This window comes from Monopterus albus, unplaced genomic scaffold, assembly GCF_001952655.1.
Source record: "Monopterus albus unplaced genomic scaffold, M_albus_1.0 scaffold172.1, whole genome shotgun sequence".
NCBI lineage: Eukaryota > Metazoa > Chordata > Actinopteri > Synbranchiformes > Synbranchidae > Monopterus > Monopterus albus.
Genome location: NW_018128052.1, coordinates 1084846 through 1095699, shown reverse-complemented (window position 1 = coordinate 1095699; position 10854 = coordinate 1084846). Strand labels below are relative to the sequence as shown.

The 10854-nt window shown below is 40.6% G+C and overlaps 1 protein-coding gene across 1 annotated transcript in view; it reads left to right on the top strand.

Moving 5' to 3' along the window:
• The first annotated feature begins 1181 nt into the window (after nt 1-1181).
• Nucleotides 1182-10854, top strand: part of LOC109969344 (receptor-type tyrosine-protein phosphatase delta-like) — a 64615-nt gene continuing 54942 nt past the window's right edge. Inside the window, 1 exon segment of the mRNA XM_020616165.1 lies at nt 1182-1486. The gene's annotated coding sequence lies outside the window, so the exon portion shown is untranslated.

Below are 10854 nucleotides of genomic sequence, written 5' to 3'. Positions count from 1 at the left end.
CTCACACTTTGCCGGTGTGGCGCTTGTGTTTGTCATGTGGTGTGACCTAAATAAGACAAAATCTTAAACAAACCAAGGCCTTAGTATGCGTGGCATCTTTAAGAATTAAAAATGCTATTATTTACTATTTTCACTCTTTCTTTTTTCCAATTTTATTTTTATTCAGTGACATACCAATGTCTCTATACTCTGAATGGTCCATTTTTGCCAGTATTTCACACATTGTTCCTATTGTTAGGTAAGTGTCAGATACATATAATCTATATTTATAATAATTACATTCCACTTTCTCTTTGTGTCCTCCAGCCAGTTCCATGTGTTGATTTCTTGCTATCTGCCAGAAATATTCCATACAGCTATTGCTCATGTGCTGTAAGTTTAATGGGGATTTTGCCCGAGTACAGTAGATATAACAAAAGAACAATATATTTCATATATTTTAGAGGAACTGTTTTTTTGATTTCTTGCCACTTTGATAACATGAAAGCTGGAAAATATATGTGGTCCACATTATGTTGAGCTACAAAAGCCGTAAGATACCACTTAGCAGTTCACCTCACTAATATGTTTCTATAAACAGGATGGACGAAATGCTAGAAACACCTCTTATGTACATTTCATCAGCTTTATGGGCAAAAATGCCCATAAAGCTGAGCCTCTTTAAAACCAGGTCCAGCAGAAACCTAACATTATAACCTTCACAAACATAAAAAATCTGATAAGTGTAGGTCTCCCAGGTAGCTTCTTTTTTTCTTTGTCCACAACAAGATGTATATACCTTATTCTATATATACTACTTGCCTCCTGTGGTATTATTAATGTATTTCCATACTGTCCCACAGTGAGTCCTGGTCCAGGTATAGTTTAATGATGGAGCTTTGCTCTGTAGGAGCTGTTATGGGAATCTGATTCTGTATTCCTGCCAGCAGTTATAATTAGACACTATATTGTGAGAATCTATGGGGTTTCAAGGTGCTTATCTTCATTTTAGCTCCTGGGAAGCACAGTGGGGAAAAAAATCAGTCACCAGTACACCAAGACCAACCTCAGCAGCCAACCTCCTTTGCACCAGTCAGCGATCCACCCAGAGCTGAAGGAGGTGGTAGGGGATGTGGGGTGATGGTAATGGGGGTAATAGGGGTGATGGGGGATACGGTTGCTATTGGAGATCTTGCAGGGCATCGAGGAAGGAGGCAGGCAGTATCAATGACATCAACCAGCAGTATCTGAAGCTGCCCGACCAGCAATGCTCTCCCGACAAAAGGGCTGAGGAGCAGCCGTGTACCGGTCGGTCCGACAGCCAGGACGGTGGGGAAACACCGGCGATGTGTACATGCGCCCTCGACAAAGGCAGACCTTTCTCTGAGTGGAGCTCTGCTGCCACTGGATTACATTTATCCGAGCTCTTTCAGAGGACCCTTCCAGCTGTAAACCCACCCACATGAATCTACCAGACAGAAAAGAATACGGAGCACTTCCTGCCGAGGTAACCAGCATCTTACATTCCTATACAATTAACGTTTGCAACCGTGCACACCACCAAGACGTGTTCACTTGCCGAGTAGCCTTTTGGAAACTAATGAGGTGAGAGAACAGCCCGGTCGGGGTGAGATTTCACCGTTTAGTGTTTGACAAGGGCAGGAAGCCTTCACGCTTTTTCTCTTTCATAACTGCATCAATTGGGACTTTTGTTTCAAACGTTTAGGTGAAAAGAACCGTGGGGTTGTGCAGATCAGGCTCGTTGGCAGCAGCGCCCTGAGTGCGCGTCCCCTTTCTGCCCCCCTCCTTATTGTTTGCCGGGCAGCATGAGGGAACCGGGCAGGCTGGCAGAGCCTTTGTTCCTCTTTCACGCTCATTTCAGGTGGCTTTTTCGGTTCTCTTTTTCTCGGGGTGAACTGAGTGTCCTGTTAAGTCAGATTTTTTTTTTTGAGTCTCAAAAAAAAAGGGGGTCAATAACAGAGAATCCCAATGAAATAAATAAACAAAGCACATACACCCTGATATTAAAAAGAAGTGTCAGAGGTCATGCCACAGCAAAGTGCAAACCCCACTGTGATAATGTCATTGTGAGCACTTTTGAGGTGGATATCACAGACAGATTAGAAATCCATATGGGCTGTTATGTCAGTACTAGAATTATACTTTATTATGGAAGGCACCAGGTGGCAAGGCGGATGCACTTACTTAGTAGTACTGTTTTCTAGACAATCGAGTGGCTGCTGCACATGCTACTCATAAGCATTACTTGAAACAAGTCCATTTGCACATACAGGCAGTGATTTGGAGTCCATATACCTCTCTGTGTCTATAATTATTCACAATAGGATCCATGCATATGGGCAAGGGGATATGAAATGATGTCATCCTGACACATTTTTCTTGTTTGAGATTTATTCATATAGCCTAGACTCCAAATCCCTGTTTAGTTTTTCTGTGTTTGCACATGTATAACCTTTGTAAACCGGAAAATCGCACTGTCGTGATGATTCTGAGGGAGGTTTTCCTCCTCACACACAGATGGGAAATTGTCCCTGGGGCACTGTGCATTTGCTAGTTATTGTTCCAGACCATTTCCACATCCCTAATTATTTTAATCAGTCAGTTTTACACATGGATTCCTCTTTTTAGTAATCCTTTTTTCTTTGCCCTTTCATTTCCACTCCCTGCTTAACAGATGAATTCACAAGGCACCCCACCTTTATGATAGGGCAAACAGGGCCCTAGATATTTGCATTATTATGACAGAGAAATATCATTATGTGGAAGCAGAGTAATTCAGCTGGCAAATTTCCTCGGTGTGTCTCTGAGAAACAGATCAAATATTCTCCTCAAAGAGTGAAGCTGCACAGCCCCACAGGTATTTGTCTAGGCGCTGTTAGGAGCGGTAGCTCATGAAATCAGAGATGGGGTGTACTCCCTTGAATAGCATTTCACAGGGTTCAGCCATCGGCCTCAGTGGTTTACTGCTCCCTCCAAGCAGACATCACTGTAAGATCCATCCAGACTTGAAGATGTTGGATGATTTGGGCTCCCAGCGGAAGAGCTTTGGTTGTCAACGCCAGAGGCCTCGCTGATGTCTTGTTCCCAGATTCTTGCAGCAGCATTACGCCAACTGCTCTGTTCTCTACTTACATGATATACCCATGCAATGATTTTGTCACTCTCTGTGTACACTGCATTAGCTTCCAGTCAGCTGCGAGGAAGAACATCATGGCACACAGCTTTGATGCTGGGAGCATCGCTACCTGTGTTACAAGCGGATAGAAACTTTGTTGTTGTCCCGGCACTGATATTACTTGACCTTTTCTGAGCCATTCAATTAGTGAGCTTTTGTCTGTTCCACTTCTCTTCTTGTTTTTCTGTGAAAACATACATCTACTGTCCATCTTGCAGAATGAAGCCTTTAACGCTGGTTCAATCAGGTTAAAATTATGACAACAATATCAAGAATGGTACTTTTTAACTGTTAACTTTAACCAAAATCACATTTAAAATTTCAATCTGATTTCAAATAAGGCACTTTTATATATTTAGACCAAAATCACAAATCACACATTTTTCTCAGTGAGCTTTAAAATCTGTACAGAAGGGGAAATCCCCCTCACCACAGAAATTCTTTAATAGGAAGAACCCTCAGGAAGAGCAACAGAGGGATCCCTCTTCCAGGACTTTCAGGATGCACGATAATTGCATATTTATTTGTTAATGTAATCTTATTTAACCAGGGGATCTGTTGATACATTATCTTTCATAAGGCTGGCCAGTAAATCAACATTAGTGTTAATGGCCTTTTGGTAGAATTATATTTCAATATGTGATCATAATGTTTTATTGTCTTACAGACATTTGCTGGCCAAATTCTGGGTATTAAGATTCTATATTTACGTTCTGGTTTTACATGTAAGCATTTAGTTTGATATCATATACTGCAGATCAGTGGAACAAAATGTATTGCCTTGAATATCAGTATGAAAAGTAAAAAAAAAAACAATCTTATGCAATTGATTTAAACCAGCTTTAATCTCTTTGATTGATATAACAAACTGTAGTCACAAGGGAACACAGTTACATTCAGGAGTCTTGGCATTGTGAGGTAGTGCAACTTGCTACAAATATGTTTAAAAGCAATAAATAACTAAACATCATGTGTAATATTACTTAGGAAATATTTGACTATGCCTTGCCTATATTTTAGTCTTGTGTCAGCTGTTCATACAGTGGTGTAGTGTTGGATTGCTGTTGTCTTCTTTAGCTGTGGTTGGATTCTATAAATGCATAGATAATATGTAGATAGGTGATTTATATAAACAAGAGCAGGAGGTCTTTTACAGTTGTGTGTGTTTATTGTGTCTGTGTTTTCATGTGTGCATATGAGTGAAGGCTAAGAGATAGGTTGTGACTTGACTGATGCCCTTTTCCAGATGAATCAGAGATTCTGATGTGTCAGCAGGGATGAATAATGCACACTCCTCAGCTAACCCTTTTCTCTTTCTCCTGTCTCCATGTCTTGTCTTCAGTCATTTGCCTCTCTTTTCATCACAACTGCCACATCAGAAGATGTCTTTGCCTTCCTTTTCACCTCTGCCCCTCTCCCCCTCCTCCCTCATGCAAAAGAGGGCACCACCTCCCTGCTGCTTCCTCACTGTCCTCTGGTCAACTTTCCTCTCTGCCTTAACCGCCAACTCATTCTCCTCCCAAATGAGATCTCACCTTTGTCTTTTTCAGCTGAAGCTTCGCAAAGTCTTCTTTGCAGAAGTTTCTGTGCACTGAATGACGAGAGACGTGGTTTCTGAGCTTCTTCTGCTGACATTTGCACCGAAAATGACTAAATGTGTTGATGTCCACAGCTCATTATCCAGCCATTGGAGATGGCATTGCCTCCATTGACTCAGTTTGACAGTTACATCCCTGATTGACAGGAGTTATTAAGAGGGCAACGCTGGCTGACAGGATGGCTAACAAAGCAGAAGGCAAACTGCCTAATCAGAACTTGGAGATAGAGTGGGCACTATCTACTTTGAAGTACCAATAAATGTTCAAACGCCAGAATATTCTCCACATCTTGCATCAAGTGCTTAAGTCCTCAAGAGTGTTTTTCGCTTTTGGAGTGAAAAACTCCTCAGTGCATGCATAAAGGGTTAGATGAATTCATTTGGGCTGGATGGATGCCAAAACACTTGCAAAATATTAAAAAAAATATATTTTTACTTGAATTTTCTTGCCAACTGTTTTAACCCTGTACCATTGTTTCATAACAGTCACCCAAACTCTGTAGGTATTTCTCAAATCATAGAGTCTTCTAACCATGTGGAATCAGAAATGATTTCGTCCGGTCCAGGAAAAATATGATTTTATTTAGTTTCTCAGGTCATACAGTTTTGTTTCAGTTAAGTAAAGATGGTGACAGGAAATGACATCATCTCTTGCTTTTTTTTGTGAAAGGTTAGAATGAAGGTATTATTAAAACCTCTTGTGTTCTTATTACTATTGTATTATTGAAAATTAAGTGAAATGATTATCAGTTTTTTTTAAATAATGCATTCATGAAGTCGAGCAGCTTTCACACAAAGCCAGAGTGACAATGTCATTTCCTGTTTCCACTGTTTTCATATGAAAAGAATAGACATAGCTAAGAAACAAATTAAAATGCTAATTTTCCTGGACCGGACCAGATTATTTTTGATTCTGCATCATTAGAGATGTCTACAAGGATTCGGGAGATACCGTCAGAATTTGGGTAAGTGTTATAAAACGATGGCACAGAGTTAAAATGTTTGGAAAGTCTCAGTTTTGCTGTTTAACAGAAGATTATCTCTGGGGTTAGGGTCAGCAGTGTCAGTCAATCAGTCCTCCTCTCTGGTCCAGACTGAACTGTCTCAGCAACTATTGGATGGATCACCATGACATTCTGTACAGACATTCATGATCAACCTGCTTAAGCATTGTCAGTGAGCAGTGCTGATGTTAGGATTTAGCTTGTGGCCTCACAAAGCTGCTGGTGTGTAGATTCTTAGCCTTTGTCAAATAATATCTTTCTTTAAGAAGTTCCACTTTATAATAAAGTTAAATTTTACCTGGTGCCTGTGCCAGCTATTCAAAACTGCTGTGCCTTGTAGTTGCCTGCGCTACAGATCCAAGAGAAGAATAGGTTTTGGCACGTCTCCATATGCCAGTTAGTGAAAGAACATCTTTACTGCATCAGTGAAACAGCTCTGCTCTAATAAAAGAGCTTTACTATGCGGGATGGGAAAAGGACAACGTCCAGGAAACTTACAGCTCCATTCAATCATGACAACGCACAGACAGAAAACTTAAAAACCAAGAGATTAGACTCCCTCAGGGGTCAGCGGGAACCTTCTGCAGTCTGTGATATGTTTCTCTGTGTGTGCAGGTGGTAGTGGTGGGTACTCGTTGACATGGCTCTGGAATACAGCCCCAGACTTGTTTGTGGCATTTCATGATTGCTCTGTCTCTACAGCGCTGAAGGATGCCAGGTTGGATGCAGTATTAGTGTGATGGAGGTGAGAGTAATGGCTAGTCATTGGTGGAAAGCAAGTCAGTTACCCTTGACAAGCGTTTTATCTCTTCACTTACCGAGACACACTCTCTGTCTGATTTTACCAATGAGACGGCGGACAAATGCAGTTTTTCCACCCCATTACTCCAGTTTTCAATTCTATTCACAACTTTATTGTTCCTCAAGGAGAAATTCATTTGGCGTCCCAAATCTCATCTCCATCAGGAAGTCATGCAATGGCTGGTTAGTGACAGAACTGCAAACACTGGTCGCCCGTGTAGCATGTAAATAGGATTTGTTCCCTAGCATACAGAGACTCAGTCCTGCTATTTCATGTTGAAGTCTTTAGGTGAATGGCCATGTAAGTTGTCAGTAATCAACTGTTCTGGCTATATTTTAGTGCTATAACTGGGCCTTAACTAAACACCAAACTGTAAAGAGTGTGAAATGTGTGTTATCTAATAGATGATCTCACTGTTGTGTTGCAGTTGTGAGATAATGAGCTCTCAGTGGACGGCGTATCATGTGACTGAGCTTGACAGGTGATACCATGGCAGCACAAATACACAGGAGAGAGCTAGATCCTGGGCAAACACCACACCATGTCTCCAGAAAATTCATAAGCACCCCCCCCCAAAGGAGCTTGGAGATAATTTACATAAGTCAAGGGTTGCTTCAAGATTACAGCACAAGTGGGGAACAGTGAATGGGCAGCACAGATCAACACTTGTAAAGCTATGAAGATTTGTGCCAGGTGCATGCTGGTATTTGTAACATGCCCGCAAAGCATATTCGCCTTTATAGATTAACTTAAAAAAATGAATTTGTTTGGAGACTGTCTATTAATGACATCCCTACTGGCTAACTGTATATGACTGATCAATCAGTATGAGGTTATTAAGACACAGCACTGCATTACTCCAGGCTACGGTTATCACTCTCAGGATGAGCTTCAACAAGCACTTGCATCTGCTTTACGCAGCCTGACTTCTGGCTGACTGATATGTAGGTTTTGTTCAACAGCTGAAACAAGGGGGGAAACATGGCTGACATGTCTCATTAATGAATCGCCACTGAAATATGATAATGGCTGGGATGATGACAATGACATCCTGGAAGATGAAGGTGTTCTCTGTTGTCAGGGACCCGTAGCCCCGCTCCAAGAAAAGCCCACTAATTGGCTGCAGAGTGTCTTGGTTTGCTATTTCCTGTGTGTGGGGGTGTGTGGGTGTGTATGCCCTGCTTGCTGGACTTTTAATCATTCATTATACTGGGAAATGACTGTGGGACAACAGCCACACCAGGATCTTGATAGATATATAGCTGTTTTCATAAGAAATATATTATCACTGTACAAATTGGTGTTTTGCCTTAAAGAATATAGTTTCACCCCTTTTTCGTGTTCTTATTATCTCCACATTCTGAGAGTGCCTGAAGCAATGTAAACATGAATGAAAAACCCAGTGATCAGTTATTCAGAATACAGTTATTAACTGTTTTGGGTTTACGCAGCGAAGCAACTGTGTGGCTTACATTTAAATTAGGGATTGGCCCTGAAATTGGATAATTTACACAGTGCTTCTCTCATATGTCAAAGCTGTTTAGCAATTAGGGATGTACATGCAAGTGCATAAATATGTGGACATCAGTATGTATATACAGTTCTCTCTCCTGCTAGGATAAGCGTCTGTGCCAGCCTTAGATATGCTAATTGGACAGTGAGTTGACAAGGACTCAACCATCAGCCTGCGTAATGAGCCGCTGCACAGACTGCCTCTAAAGAGCAAGCAGCAGAAAGAGGTGTCGCTGGAAGAAATTACCAAATACGTTTGGTTGTTTGCGAGCTCTGTGTTGTTGTTTCAGCTGAGTGGACGTCCATATCTGGACATGCACATGTCTTGTTCTTCAACTGATACAGGTGAAGGCCTTCACCTGTCAGGTGAAGCTGTATCTGCAAGTTGTTCAAGCTTTAGGCAAGAAAAAAAAGAAACCATCATGTTTTTCTGGATGACATTGCATTTTTGGCATTTACCCGAAGGGATTTGAATGAGGTTTATCAGCCTAAGGGGCTGAAAAATTGACTCGGCTCATGAAGGAGAGCATAATCCTTCAATTTATTTGAAAGCATGAAAATTGTCAAAATTGAAGCTGCAAGGTTTCACCCAACCGTGTGATACATAGATCACTTTTAAAGCAAATCTGGGACACATTTAAAGCATGTAGACTGGGCACATTCACACTGGCTCTTATGCCTTGATTCTCTTACCTGTGTTAAAAAATATATACACAACGTTAGGCTGGTGTTCCAGCTGAGACACAAGTCCATTTGGCCTTGTGTTTTCAGGTTAATAGGTGTGGAATACTTTTCTTATCCTGTCATAATATTACTTTTAACATTTGGAGCCTAGTATAATGATACAGAAATAAAGCTTTATTTCCTTGAAATGAGCATGAGCAGTTGGTGGGTGAAAGTAGCGCCTGAGAAAACAGGTGGCACTACAATGGAGACTGATTAAAGGATTATTAGATGTTGGAATAAAGGTTAAAGTATAATGTTCTGTTATTTAATGTAAACTGCTGAATCACATGGTTATATAAGACGTTGGCTCAGATGTTAGAATTCTTCAATGCAGTAGCACTTACTCTTAACCATCCCGATCAGACCAGCATCGCTTAGGCTATAAACACTTTTACTATGTGTCCTCTGACCCCCAATAATCTACCCTATATGTACTTTTACATCATTTGGAGTAGATTTCCTACTTAGCAGGAGCCAGTCCATCTGTTGCTGGGCTCATCTGAGCCTGATGCATTCATTACTAGACGCCTCTTTCTAACTGCGTTGGTCTGGCTCACCCCGGAGCCCCTTTAAGATGCACGGGTTTACATTTGCTGCACCATTGTTGGGCGGCAGCAGCTTTGCTCTGTCCTAGACGTGCAGAGATTGAGGTCAAAGGGAAAGTTAGTCTGGTTATTTGGAGAGATGTTTCCAGTCACTCCTCTCTCTCTAGTCCTCCCCTTTCATCATGAATCCCTGTGATGACTTGGCTATGGAAGAGAGTTGTGACGAACAAAACCTGAAGCACGTCCAGGTTTTTTTTTTCTTTTATGAGGAACAGTATAACAGCTGAAATGGTTGGAAACAGTACCCATGCTGGTACTGTATGTAATTTTGTTGATGAAAGGCTGATAGCTTCTATCTGCTGGGATTAGACAGATGGGTCAGAGAGTGAGAGTGTTGCTGACTAAAGTGAAGGGAAAGTCTAGTGTTGAGGGAATTTTACACTTGTATAAGCAGAAGTTTATCATTCTTTAATGCTTAGTGTCTTCTATGCTGCTACAGTAGCTACAGGTGATCAGTTAATTAAATTGTGACCTCAAGCAAAACTGACAGACAGAGGATGTGGTTAGTTACAATTGTTAAGTTCTATTTTCACAGGATCCCAAGAAAGTTGTTTTTATGATTCTGATATCATCACTTCATAATTATAAGACAATCCTGCAGGTTTTCTGAAGATCACACAATGAGTTATGTAGGAATAGAATGAGTATAAAAAGTAGCATACCACTGTACAGACTGTCAGCAAACCATTATTGTATTGTTCCTCTGTTCCAAACATGACAATGAAAACAACACATTGTTTTAAATTAAGTCCTGCTGAGGCCGGAAACCAATTTTGTGAGAGAGATCAGAACAACACGGTAAAAACAGACACATTTAGCATCGAGTCATTTATGATTTCCTGAGAAAATACACCATGTTATGTCAACTTCTTTTTTTTCATGATCAACTGAACTGTTCTTTTGAGACGAATGAATGATTTAGTGTGTAATTAGAAATTGACATCATAAATTAGTTTAGTAATTAGTAAATTAATAATGAGAAATGCAAATCACCATCTACCAGAGCTCAGAGTGATGATTTAATTTGTTTAATCTGACCATCGGTCAACGCCCAATCAGATTAATGCATTTATAGTGACATGAACTGGAAAACAAAAATGTATAGAATCAAGATAAATAGCTAAATTAAATAATATAATTATTTAATCAGTGTATCAGAACACTGCTTGAACAAGAAAGACATAATAAATACTGACATATATATAGGCTTTACTTCTGTGCCTACAGGTTTGGTGTTATGTGGCTGTTTCCATGAGTCATATTTGCTCTCAGCAGGGTGATTGGAAACTCCACTGGAAACCTTGTTTATAGCTTCATACCGGTGATGAAAACTGCTGCTTCTTGTTGAGAATGTTTTTGCTATATATCAGTGTTTCCCATGATAATGATGTGTAGTATGGGGCATCCAGACTCCTAAATTTCAGCATCCTGCA